This window comes from Meriones unguiculatus, chromosome 1 (genome assembly GCF_030254825.1).
Source record: "Meriones unguiculatus strain TT.TT164.6M chromosome 1, Bangor_MerUng_6.1, whole genome shotgun sequence".
Lineage (NCBI taxonomy): Eukaryota > Metazoa > Chordata > Mammalia > Rodentia > Muridae > Meriones > Meriones unguiculatus.
Window position 1 is genome coordinate 118,185,525 of NC_083349.1, and position 13,095 is coordinate 118,198,619.

At 39.2% G+C, this 13,095-nt stretch overlaps 1 pseudogene; it reads left to right on the forward strand.

The window, feature by feature from the left end:
* The first annotated feature begins 10,015 nt into the window (after positions 1-10,015).
* On the forward strand, positions 10,016-10,888 carry LOC110545483 (inorganic pyrophosphatase-like; annotated as a pseudogene).
* The last annotated feature ends 2,207 nt before the right edge of the window (positions 10,889-13,095 follow it).

Below are 13,095 nucleotides of genomic sequence, written 5' to 3' on the forward strand. Positions count from 1 at the left end.
GTGCCATCTTGACGAAAGCTAGAGGCATCAGAGAGGAGGCAGCGGAAGTTGAGGAGATGCTTCCATGAGATCTAGCTGTAAGGCATTTTCTCAATTAGTGATCAATGGTGAAGGGCCGGCCCAGCTTGTGGTGGCTCGTGCCATCCCTGGGCCGGTGGTTCTGGGTTCTATAAGAAAGCAGGCTGAGCAAGCCATGTGAAGAAAGCCAGTAAACAGCACTCCCTCATGGCTTCTGTATCAACTCCTGCCTACAGGTTCCTGCCCTGCTTGAGTTTCTGTCCTGCCTTCCTTCAGTGAACAGCCATAAGCAAGTGTAAGCCAAACAAAACTATTGGTATAATATTCTTGTGGAATGTATACAATTTACCCTTCTTCATTCAAATGCTGATTTCGCTACTGAACTGTCTGGTTTCAATCCAGACATTGCATTGTGATGTTTATTCTAAGCATCACCTGTCTCAAGTTTGTGTAAACATTCCACCATTTGTTCTCTGTATTGTCAATAAAACAACCAGCCAATGCTGAGTAATGGAGAGAATAAGGTGGGACATCCTGGTCTCGAAGGGAAGAGAAGGAGTGGAAGGAGTTGGAGAGGAGAGGTCAGCCAGAGAGGGCTTGGAACCAGGAGGAGAGATGAACCAGATCTAAGATAAGACTAAAAGCAAATATAATGTGAAAAATCTGAATGGGAGGAAACTATGTGGGCTTGGAGGATTAGGATGGAGTAACTATTGCCCAGCATTGTGCTCTAGGTTAATTAAATAAACCCTAGTCTCTGTGTGGTGGTTTGGGAATACAGCTGGTTTAGGAATAACCACTTTTTAACTAAAAGATAAATCAATATTAAACTTTAATAATCGTCAACACAAACCCTTTAATGCCTAACTTGCTTTTTGCTCACCATGTTTCATTGCAGCAATAGCAACCTTAACTAAGACAGTCATGGCATGTTACCACAGCTATGGAAAAGTAACTAATGCAGGGTCTTGAGAGGTGTAAGATCTGAACTCTAGTACATTTTTAATGTTTTCTTTAAAAAAATAATTTTATATGTTATCATTGATATTCTTGGCTCAAAGGGCTTCAGTTTGTCTTGGTGAAGTAATGGCCATCAATGAATTAGCCATGGCCTCTCCTCAAAGGCAGTGAACTGTTCCAGAGAATAGTTCATAACTCTTTATGCTCAGAAGACCTTAGTATAAAGATGTGCAGCCTGTGTACTCAGATGTTTTAATGCTATCTGAGCCTGTGTTGGATAAACTCTTTTTACCTATCCAAGTTCATTTTTTATCGGAAGCCTGCCCAAATGGAGAACAGTTGCATAAGCTGTTGCTAGTTATCTTAATTGGTACATTTAGGTTAGTCATGTAAATCAGGTTCTTTTTATATTTTGCCAATCTTTCATAGCATAACAGGACTGTTCCCATGTTAAGAATTTCAAATAAATGTTTCATGGTGTGATTAGAATCTGATGAGACTGCCCAGCAATTACCTGGGAACATGTTGACTCTTGTGCCTGCTGGCAGATAAAAGTAAGGCATCTCTTTGCCCTCCTTCACCATCTCATTGGAGCAAGAAGGACATTGGCTATGCCGGGGTTGAGAATCCCATCAGTGCTTCTGGGAGAAGGTTTGGGTTCTCAGTGTCTTCCGGTTCCAAGCAATTGACCCAGGGCTAAATCTCTTGTCCAATCCTTTTCTGTCCTTCAACTAGATGGAGGGAATAGTTTCCTAACTCTTTCCTTTCAACTCTACCTTGTTAGAGCTCAAGGGGACCTCTGGAAATGCACACTTGTAAAGTTTCACTTACAGCTTTTTGTTAGTAATTGCTAGGTGTCCCCAGATGGGCAAATTCCCTTTTATGATCTCACCTATTTATCAAATCTCTCTTCTGTGCTGAACTCTTCCCTTTTAGACTCAAGAGAAAAGTTGGAGCTGAGAAGCTATACTATCAATCTTCTTGGTAGGAAGGTCTTTCTCCTGGATGCTCTAGAAAATTTGCATGGTGGGAAATCTCCACAAACCTCACTAAGCTCTTAAAGAGAAGCTTCAAGGAAGAGTTTAGCTGGCTGTGGTAAAGCTGGGAGAAAGAGAATGGTTTGAAGTAGGGGAAAATACTCTCCATGATGAATACCTGCTTTCCAAAACTTATTCTCCCACTCTCACCCAGGGTAAGGGCTTCTTTCCCAGTCAGATCCTTTAGCTTCCTGGGGGCATCTAATGAAGAATTTACCTAAGAGAATTTCGGTCAGTGAGTCTCCTATGAACTCCAATATGCCTAGAAGTTTGGAGGATTCAGGAAAAGGCCTGGGTGGAACCTGGCTTCTCTACCAGACCAGACCTTGCTGACTTTCATTCTTTTATCACTTCCCAGGAAAGTGAATCAGCAATACCTACAAGTAGATGAATATTATGGGAAGAAATGCCCTAGAGAAAAGCCCCATGCAGAATTGCCTATCCAGGTTATTCTATGTTTGTTCCCCATGAACTTCTTGTCTTTCACACTAACAGGCTTCTTTGCTACATTTGCCTCTCATAGTCACTCTATTGTAGGTTTGATAGTTGATATTATGTCATCTTAACTATGCTTCAGGATTTCACAGGAAGCATTAGTTTTGAGTATGTATGTGGGCATGTTTCTGGGTAGAATTTGCACCAAATTGGAGGACTTAATGAAGTAGACTGCCTTATTGAATATGAATGGATAACATCTAATACATTGACAACCTTCTTTATGGTTTGAATATGTCTCCAAAGGTCACATGTTGGAAATTTTACACCTAATCAACAGTATTCAGGGGAGATTTAAAAACTACTAGGACATGAAGGATTTGTCCTAATGAATGGATTAATGGAGTTGTCTAGAAAGTGGGTTAGTCTTATCATCAATTTTGTCTCTTGCTTAGCATGATTTTGCCCTGTGATGTCATCTGTTAAGCAGTGATCCAGCAATTTCATCCCCATGCATGCAGCCCCTTGATCTTGTACTGTCTCACCTCCAGAATAATGAGCCAAATAATTTTCTGCTATGAATTGCTATTTTGTTCTAGCAGCATAATATGGATTAAGACAGCCTTAAAGAGAACAAAATGTCACAGGAAGATGGAGCTATCCCATTTTTCTTTCTGCCTTTCTGCTTGAGCTGAGACAATATGGTCTTCCTCCCTCCTAGACTGGAAGTATGTCATTGGCTTTCTAGGTTGCAGACAGCATACAGTGAGACTTCTCAGCCTCTATAACAGCATGAACCAAATTCTGTCTGTCTGTCTGTCTAACTGTCTATTCACCTACCAATTTGTAATTTTTTCATCAATCATCCATTCAGCTATTCATCCATCCATCTATCCATCTCCTATTGATTCTATTTCTCTGAGAAAACCCAACTAACATAATAGGTGTCACTTCCCAAAGGCCAAAGATCCAGAATGTATGCAAACTTTGAGCATTTGTTTTCTGAGGCAATGGGGTACATTATATCTTTTAAGATCCCTAGGAATACTTTAACTAAAAAGGACAAAATACCAAAGTTCTTTCATTGGAATGTGCCTGGGAGGAATGTACTTAACTAAAGCTGTTGAAAATAATTCCCCTATCATATCACAAAACAGCATTTTCACAAGATATGTAACAAACCAGAAACCATAACAGAAATAGCTGATGTGCATTTGCCTACAAATAAAACCAGAAGCATCTTTGTAATACAAACTATGACTTTCCCTTCTATACTCTTCATATTGCAGCCACTCTATAAACAAGGTTTAAATGCACATAATAAACTGGGAGAAAAAGTTGTGTGCAGCATAAATGGCAAATAGAGAATAATATCACAACATATAAAGAGCTTTTGCAGACCTGTAAGAAAACAGCCAATCTTTTGATGAAAAGGAAGTAAAAAGAAAATCATAAACAGGCTTGAGCATAAAGAAAATATGTGAATGACCAGTAAGTGTAAATATTCTACGTTACTCATAACTTAAGAACAAAAACTGAGTCTGTAACTTTATTTATTTGAAAGATAAACAAAATGGTATCAATGTGTATCTAAAGCTGGTTCTCAGCTCTGACTGCACAGTGGAGTAACCCCAAGAAATGCATGAAATATTGATGTCGACATCTGCTTCTGACCATGAAGCATTAACTGCTGTGGGAATTGTCCTTCTATTATAAGCATCTAGAAAACCAGACAAATACATAAAACAACTGTTTTCAGATACAGGGCAATGTGAGAAGGGAGATGTTTTCCCTGAAGTAAGAAATACAAAGGAGATCAGTCCTAAAGGTGCCCAATGCTTTTCTGGCCTGAGGCTCTTTCCAAGACACACAGCAGAATGAAGAATACAAACAAATTCCATCAGCCTCAGGGAAGGGAGTTCAAAAAGAGATTTTAATTCCAGGAAGCCACTTCACCAGACTAGGATTTCTAGGATAGAATGCTGAAAACACAACACTGCCTAGAGAGCATTCCGGAGAACTGTGGGATGTGGGGAGCCCCACACCTTCTGTTTGGTGACCTCTTCCCACTCAGGGAAAACTTCATGAGATGGAGAGGTAAAGGCTTCCAAAAGCAGCAGGTTGAACAGTTCCCTAGAGCGCATGGGGAGCATAATGTGGGGGTGTGTCACCAAAAGGTTTTTCTCTCGGTTTCCAGACATGATTAGACATAATCCCAGAACTCAGGAGGTGGGTACAAAGGTCACATTATATCTGGTCATCCTTGACTGAGTAGCAAATGTGAAGGCAACCTGGCTACATGAAAGTCTGTCTCAAGCCAGGCATGGTGGCACATGTCTTTAATCCCAGAGGCAGGAGGATCTCTGTGAGTTCTAAGTCAGCCTGGTCTACAAAGCAAGTCCAGGACGTCCAGGACTATACAAAGAAACCTTTTCTTGAAAAACCAAATAAAAATAAATAAATAGCTAAATAAATAAATAAAATTAAACTTATTTCCCACACCAAGGGAAAGTGCCAGCCTCTGACACTATTAATAATATTCTGCTTGCAGTTAGGAATCTGGAGTAGCTGTCCTCTGAGAGGCTCCACCCAGCAATCCATCAAAACAGATGCTGAGACTCAGAGTCAAACTTTGGGTGGAGCACATGAATGAAGGGAGTCTTGTAGGAGAGTGGAGGAAAGGATAGAAGGACCTGGAGGGGGACATGAACTCCACAAGAAAACTGACAGAGCCAACTACCCTGAGCCCACGAGGGCTTGTGAAGACTGAAACACCAGCCAAAAACCATGCATGGACTGGACCTCAGCCCCCTTCACATATGGACCTAATGAACTTGGTCTTCATGTGGGTTTCTAGTAAGGGTAGCGGGGGCTGTCTCTAACAAGGACTCTGTTGCATGCTTTTTGATCACTTCTTCCTGGTGGGGCTGCCTTGTCAGACCCCCTAGAAAGAGGATGCTCTCAGTCCTGATAAGACCTGATGTGCTGACATAGATTGGTTTGAGGTCTCCCCTTTTCTTAGGGGTAGAGGACAGGGGATAGGGGATCGAGGGAGAAAGGGTAAATCCAAGAGAGAGGAGGGAAGGAGCAATGATTCGGATGTAAAGTTAATAAGTAAGTTAATTAATTTTAAAAAAAGAAAGAAAATCTGTATGAAGAAAAAACAAAAAACAACCAACAAAGCAAGCAGGCAAACAAACAAACAAATCCTATACAGGAACAGTGCACAATACTCAAAAAAGACAAAACAAACAAATTTTATAGCTAAACAGACACAATACACAATGTTGGGAACCAAAATAAAATGAACAGGATTACTCAATATGTAAAAAAGGAGAAAAGTATGACCCACAACTGAGAGAGAGAAAAAAAAACATTCAGTATAAATAGACACAAAAATGACAGTATAATAATGTCAGCATCTATTACATGAAAGAAGCTGGCATGAGGAAAGGAAAAATGGAGAAAGTTTTATCAGCAAATTCTAAGACTTGGTTAGAAAAGGTTATTGAGTTCTGGTACATGATTAAAGAGAGAAAAGTGGCTGTAGGTGACAACTGTGCCTATACATTTCAGAAAGCTGGCCAAAGGGAATTTGAACATTTCACCATAACAAAAATAAAAAATTGGAGATGTATAATGTTTAAACATATATGAAGTTTGTGTGTATTAAAATTTGTATCATTTCATGTTTATGTACCAGTAAAAATGATTTTAAAGAGCTAGTATAAATATATTCTTAAAAGTTAATAGTATAAATGAAACATGATTTTGTGTGGAAATAAATGAAAGAAGTAACAAAATTCAAACAAAACTTTGAGAGGAAAATATAGTGCTGAATTTGGAAATCTCATTAAAAATGATAGCAGCATACCGGATGGAGCGATTACACTTCTTCAGCACACGGGAAGCAGAGTGGGGGAACAGGAAGTGCGGCCATGCTATAAAACCTCAAATCCCACCCCCAGTGATGTATTTCCTCCAGCAAGGTTCCACCTCCTAAAAGTTCTGTAATCTTCTATGCCGTCAGCTGCAGAACACATGTTCAAATATATGAGCCTTTGGGGGTGGGGGTGCATTTTCAATTCAAACCACAACATATCTGTAGAGTGGAATGTGGGATGTCAAAGCAATAACTCAATAGGTATGGATGATACATATTTCCTCACTTCTCTAGTTTCTTACATCATAAAGCAACTGGTCAAGGTACAGAGAATATGAGACTGCAGAATGCTCAGATTAAAAAAAAAAATGGATCTGAAGAAGACAATGAAGCCAGTCCTGATGAGACCTGATAGACTAGGGTCAAATGGAAGAGGAGGAGGACCTCCCCTATCAGCGAATAGGGGAGGGGCATAAGAGAAGAAGAAGGAGGAAGCGTGCGATTGGGAGGGGAGGAGGAGAGGGTTATAGCTGGGATACAAAGTGAATAAACTGTAATTAATAAAAAGAAAATTAAAATTAAAAAAATAGATCAACATCACACTCTCTCCTCCTAAGGCTTGGGATCATTGAGAAAGAGGGATGTAGGATAACCACAAGAGCTCGAAGCAGTTGGTGACATAAGGAAACAGTGTTTTCTAAACATATCAAGGAAGTTGCATATATGAGCTCACAGTGGACACCAGACTTGCAGAAGCTCAAACCAGACAAAATCACAGTGTGAGGAGTGGGGTGAGCGTGAAATCCCACCTCTACCTGTGGAGCTATTGGCAATTCATTGATGCTGGGAGAGGGGCAGTCGGTTTTCTTTAAGAGTGTGTCCCCTAATGGATCAGCCATGATCCAATAGATCCAATAGATCCAAAATCACATATATATATGAGAATATAGGCATCACAAATTCGATTTTATAGTTTAAGAATAACAAAACTAAACAAACGAACAAGCAAAATAAGCCACAAATTGGGTGGGTAGGAAAAAAGAGTGGATCTGGGTGGAGCTACAAGAAGCAGTAAATATCATTTAAATACATTGTATGAAATTCTCAAAGAACTAGGAATAAAAATGAGATGTATAAAAACAATAACAACAGTATAAAGCATCAGAATAGGAAATGAAAATAATTGAAGACAAAACAAATATAGATAAAATACAATCATAAAATAATGAAATTAATCACACACACAAAATGTACTTGAAATGATAGCAAGGATAAAGAGCAGATAAGACAATCTGAAGACTGGCAGAAAGCTAGAAGATTAAGCCTAATTATATTGGTAACTGTATTTAGAAAAATTATTTAATATTCAAATGAAAACCCAGACTATTCAACTCGTTTGAAGTAATTGTACTAGCTGAAGGATAACTTTTCAGTAAGAAGTCTAGTGTGAATCTGAGCATAAGCACAAAGTTTTGCTAAGAGTCAAGAATGAAAAACTTTACAACGACATAAACAATACACAGAGGTGGTGTACCTGGAGAGATGGCAGACAACAGTTTTAAAACAGTGAATGTTCCACGAGACAAAAGGAACTTTCATAAAGATACTAAGATAGTTCAATAACAATATAATAGTGCTTAGTTTGTATAAACTGAATGATATAGCTTCAGAAAGCATTAAGCTACAACTGCAAGAACTCTACAAATTCACAATTATAGTTGGAGATTCCAACACCTGTCTCTATAAAACAAATAGAAAGCTCACAAAGGACTGAGACCTGATCTATCCCACAAGCCAACTTTGTAAAATAGACGTTTACAGACATACAATTCAAAAGCATCAGAATATAATCAATCTTCAAGTATACATGAAATGTTTACTAAGGTAAAACATATGTCCATAAAAAATAAAATAATATATGTATATATATATATAGTTTGTATAAAATTATTATTATTTGGGGCTGGAGAGATGGCTCAGTGCGTAAGAGCACTGACTGCTCTTCCAGAGAACCCAGGTTCAATTTCCAGCACCCACATGGCAGCTCACAACTATCCGTAACTCCAAGAGCTGACACCCTCTCACAGACATACATGCAGGCAAAACACCAGTGCACATAAGAAAAAATAGATGTATTCATCTCTTCAAATTGGACACAGTCCAAAAGACCATCAACTGATGACTGGATAAGGTTTTTGTGGTATGCCTATACAATGGCACATTGTTTTAAATGAAGTACTAAAAAATTCAGTAACATGGATGAATTTCAAGAATATGAAATTCTAGAACAATAAAAATTGTGATATAGCCAGGGGGTGGTGCCACAAACCTTTAATTCCAGCATTTGAGAGGCAGAGGCTGAGAGATCTCTCTGAGTTTGAGGTCAGCCTGATCTACATAGTGGGCTCCAGGACAGCCAAGACTACACAGAGAAACCTCTTGAAACAAACAAACAAAAATTGTGATATAAAGACTTCCAAAGATTGGGTGTGACAATTGACTATAAGGCAACTAAGGGAAATTTAGAGGGTAATAAAATGAATATTTGAATATTTTATATTTTGGTTGAAATGGTAGTTACATTGAACTGCACCCTTTAAATTGGTTGATATTATTGTATATAAAACTCATCTCAGTTATAACATGAATATTCCCATAGTAACAATTTCTAGTTGCTGTTGTAACTATTAAAATACGATTGGTTTGGGGTAGGATTTCTGCTTATTATTATTTTGTTGTTGTTTTGGTGTTGTATTTTGTAGTACAATATGTCAAGTTGTTCTAATGGGATACCAAGCTCATCGCCATCTTCTGTAGGTAAATCAGTCATGATAAACTATTTTAGCAGTTTAGCAATAACGAATTCTAATGAAAGATGTGCTTATATAGAAGCATCTCTTACAAAATGATCTTGGAGATAGAATCAAAGAAGTATTGTAGTGTGGATGTATAGTCTATTTGACATAGCATCAGTTTATAATAGACAAATGAATTGGTGGTGACTTAAACATTCTTATGGGGAAAATGGTTAAACAAACAGTATACATTCACAATAGTCTGAAATTGTCATATATTACAATACATACATGATTATTTATCCAGTATATAACAAGTAAAATCAAAGCTTAGAAAAACACATGTAATATCTCACTTACTTGCTTGTGTACAGAAAGTATATGCTCACCATACGTGTGTGACGTCATTATGACACTGTTAACGAGATTATTTCCTAGTGTAAGGATTTGTCAGGTGAGGGGTTCTGTAGTTGTTCTTCTTCTTCACATTTTAATATGTGTGACTTTACGATGATGCACATTCTCGGGAAAATGTTCAAATATTTTTATTCTTAAAAGAAAATGACGGAAGCTGGAGAGATGGCTCCAGGGTTAAAACCGCTTGTTGCACTTGAAGAGAACTTGGATTTTGTTCCCAGCACCCATAAAGTAGCTAACAACCATCCCTAACTCCAGTTTTGCAGCATTTAACACCCTTTTCTAGCCTCTGAAGACACCAAGAAGACATATGTGATGCATAACGTACACACAAGCTTATGCACGGCAAATTAAAAAAAAAAAAAAACAGGATAAAAAATTAAAATTAGGAGCTCGTGGTGCACAGGCACAGGTTTTCTACTGTGGCGCCACAGCTCGAAATCTGTGCTGTATGCTTGAGCAGCATCACCAACACCATGAGCGGCTTCACCAGCGAGGAGAGTGCTGCGCCCTTCACCCTCGAGTACCGCATCTTCCTCAAAAATGTGAACGGAGAGTATATTTCTCCATTTCATGATATTCCGATTTATGCAGAAAAGGATGTATTCCACATGGTGCTTGAGGTTCCACGCTGGTCAGATGCAAAAATGGAGATTGCTACAAAGGACCCTTTAAATCCAATTAAGCAAGATGTGAAAAAAGGAAAACTCCTTTATGTTGCCAATGTGTTCCCATATAAAGGATATATTTAGAACTATGGTGCCTGCCATCCCTCAGACATGGGAAGACCCAGGACACAGTGACAAACACACTGGCTGTTGTGGTGACAATGATCCAATTGATGTTTGTGAAACTGGAAGCAAGGTGTGTGCAAGAGGTGAAATAATCTGGGTGAAAGTTCTGGGCATGCTGGCTATGACTGATGAAGGCAAAACTGACTGGAAAGTCATTGCCATTAATGTGGGCGATCCAGATGCTGCCAATTATAATTACATTTCTGATGTCGAACGCCTGAAACCTGGCTACTTAGAAGCTACTGTTGAGTGGTTTAGAAGGTATAAGGTTCGTGATGGAAAACCAGAAAATGAGTTTACATTCAATGCAGAATTTAAAGACAAGGACTTTGCAATTGACATTATCAGAAGCACTGGTGATTATCGGAAAGCATTGGTGACTGAGAAAACAGTCGGGAAAGGAAGCAGTTGCACGGACTGTCGGACAGCCCCTTCAAGTGTGATCCTGATGCTGCCAAAGCCATTGTGGATGCTTTGCCACCACCATGAGAAGCTGCCTGCTCACTACCGACAGATGTGGATAAGTGGTCCCATCACCAGAAAAACTGATGAGAGTCCTCTGGAGTACAAGCTGGTAGTGCTTGCATCCTGCTCACCTGGACGCATTAGACACCATAGTGCAGTAGCTTTTCAAAGCTCTAAGTTTCTCTAACTTACCTAATGGAGCAGGTTCTGCTATGACTGATCCAGTGTGTGCAGAAGGCTGGCCATCCAGACAGTCCTCATCTCAGCCAACACAGCTTTTACTACATGTTCGCTCTCAAAGCCATGGTGCCCCTTGAGCCATTTGTGCAGAGATGTGCAAGGTGGACACCTTTTGGATGTATATGTTTACTGTGTTAGGAAAGAAAATTATTTTACTGAAAAAAAATTAAAATTAAGTCATTTACTCTGTTCATTTGTCGAATTTCCAAGGAGTTCTTTTAATGCTGTAAGCCAAAGATTTGGGGTCTGTAGAGATTCCTTATCTCCGAGATTGATGTCTTGCTGCTCTTGCAGAGGAACTGGGTGTGGCTCCCAGAACTCAAGTCTGGCAGTTCACAACCACGTACAGTTCCAGGGGTATCCAATACACTCTTCTGGCCACCGTGGACACTGCCCTACGGTCACATGTACAATGCCCCTCCCCCTCCAAACACATACACACAATTTGAAAAATCGAAATTAAAACATATTTTTCAAAAGGCCTTAAGGACTAGAGGACTTTTTTGTTGTTTTGTTTTGTTTTGTTTTAAGACTGCTTTATGATTTGAATATGAGATGTCCCCTCCAGGTTTGTTTGTTGAAACATTGGTCCACATCTGGTGATGCTTGGTCCGAGTTTTGTTTCTGTTGCTATGATAAATGCCATGGCCAGAAGTAACTTGGGTTATACATCCCAGGTCACAGTCCATCACTGAGGCAAGTCAAGGCAGGAACCTGGAGGCAAGAGCTGAAACAGAGACCATGAAAAAATACCACTTATTGGATTGCTCCCCCTTGCTTGCTCCGCCTGCCTTCTTACAACACCCAGAATCACCTGCTCAGGGAGGGTACCACCTCTAGTGAGCTGGGCCTGCCCACCTCAATCATTAATCAAGAAAACACTTTACAGGTTTGCCTACAGGCAATCTGATGAAGACATTTTATCCACTGAGGTTCTTCTTCCCAGAGAATTACAGCTTATGTAACACAAACAAAAATGTAACCAGGACACATTGTTTGGAGAGGTTCTGGAAACTTTGGTTGGCAGGACCTAGCTGGAGAAAGTAGGTCATTGGAGGAGGGCCCTGGTGACTACATCTTTTCTTCCACTTCCTGTCTGTCTCTTGTGTTTCCTGGCTGCCATGAGGTGAGCAGCTTTGTCCCACCATGCCTTCCCATCATGAAGCACCACATCACTACAGGCCATCTAACAGTAAAGCCAGCAACTATGGACTGAAGGCCCCCAAACCATAAGTCACATCCAATGTACCCTTCTTCAAACTGTGAAAGGTATTTTGCTGCTTCTTCTTTTGAGATGAGATAAATTATGTACAACTAAAAACACTACGCTGTGCCATGTGGTAGAAGTCTGTATTTTTAAAATTCCCACTAGCATTGTATTTAGCTTAGTCTGGTACCAAACAAGTGTTTCTATTTGATGTTTTCTTCATGACACTCCTCTAAAGATGTTCTTTTAAGACTTCCTCACACACAGTCTTCAACTTTCTTTTGGTTAGACATAAAGAAATATACATAATGTTAGATATAATACATATAATATATTTATATAAGAATATATATACTTAATATTTATAGTTGCCTTTGTTTTGAAACACAGTCTCATGTAACACAAACTGACTTGGAACTGGCTGTGTAGCTATGACCTTGAACCTTAGATTCTCCATATTTATTTTCCAAGTACAAGTATTATAAGCATGTATCCCCATGCCTGTTTTCAATGCATGGCTCTCTGCATGGTAGGTAAGCATTCTACAAACTGGGTTACATAGCCCAGCCTTACACCTTAATGTTAGTACTCTCTGGTCTCTGTGTGTATTGCACTTGATCAATAGTGTTGAAGATATTAATATATTATTGTAGTTGGTATTTCTAATTAGACTATGATAGTCTATTTCAAAGAATACAATTTCTAATTTTATCCTCCCCTTCACAGAATGATGACAAACGTCTTCAGGCATGACGATGTTCTCTGTATACAAATGAAGTTTAGTTTGGACACTGAGAATTCAAGTAGTCTAGAAAACTTAGTTCAGCTAACTTTCACACGTGTT